Source organism: Pundamilia nyererei, unplaced genomic scaffold (genome assembly GCF_000239375.1).
Source record: "Pundamilia nyererei isolate P.nyererei 1_Seehausen unplaced genomic scaffold, PunNye1.0 scaffold00109, whole genome shotgun sequence".
In the NCBI taxonomy this organism is placed as follows: domain Eukaryota; kingdom Metazoa; phylum Chordata; class Actinopteri; order Cichliformes; family Cichlidae; genus Pundamilia; species Pundamilia nyererei.
The window spans coordinates 105199-106402 of record NW_005187510.1 but is presented as its reverse complement, the minus strand read 5'-3'; positions in this window follow the sequence as shown (position 1 = coordinate 106402).

The window sequence follows — 1204 nt, the reverse complement described above, 5'->3', positions numbered from 1 at the left end:
TGAGACAATAAACGCCTAGGCTGAGATCTTCCTCCACCTCTCCTGTATCTCCCCCTCCTGCAGAGAGTTCCTGAGGAGAGGAAAGCTCCTGCAAGGTGTGACAATCTCCCCCACCAGTTGAAGAGCCCCCCAGGCGGCTCAACGCATCGGTGGCACCCTGCGCCAGGGATGGGCCCCCAAGCATCCACCCGCCCACAACCCCGGCAACACACAAACCAGGACCCAAGGCCCCGAGGCCCGGCCAGGGCCCAGCCCAGAGACGGAGCGCCCCCAGAACCTCACCCACCACATCCCGGACCCACCCAGGGGCAGACAGGCTACCAGGTCAGTAACCCACGTCCGTCAGCACAGACCCTCCCTTGGGTTTGATCTAGTCCTATTCATGACCATTTTTGTTTGTTGGTGGTCTGTAGGATCACTCAGGAATCCATGAAAAGGAAGCGACTGACAAAGATAAAAACATGGAAGTTAAATAAGGAAGAATAAGGAAAAATGTTGCACAGGGTTCAGGAAGAAGTTGGGACAGGGTCTGTGTGGTAGGGAAAGTTACTATAAATAGCTGGAAAAGTACAGCTGTAGTGTTGTTGCACGAAGGTGTTTGGTGTAAACTCTGAACAGAGGAAAAAGGACAGGAAGTACAGGAAAGTATTCAAAGAAAAAGTGGGAGAGGCAAAGTACTGGAAGGCTAAGTGTATGGCAAAAAGAGAGGTAACAAAAAAAAAAAAAGAAAGGTTTATAGTGAGTTGTTTGTGAGACTGGAAACTGAGGAAGGGGAACAGGGCTTGTATCAGATGGCTAGGCAGAGAAATTGAGCTGGAGAGTGAAACAGGTGTGTCAGTAAGATGCAAGGATTAGATGTAGTGAACGTAGATGAGAAAATACTGTAAAAACAACTCAAAGTGCAGTTTAATTAATCTCTGCACCTATTTTTTAAATATTAAGAAATGAAAGGTGGCTCAAGACCTTTGCACAGCACCATAAACACTGACGTAAACACCAAATCAGAGGTGAAACTCATTAAAACGGATTAAACAAAAGGTGTGTAGCTGTGATAAAGTATGAATGACATCCATCCATCCATCCATCGTCATCCGCTTTGTCCGGGGTCGGGTCGCGGGGGCAGCAGCCTAAGCAAAGAGGCCCAGACCTCCCTCTCCCCAGCCACCTCCTCCAGCTTGTCCGGGGGAATACCAAGGCGTTCCCA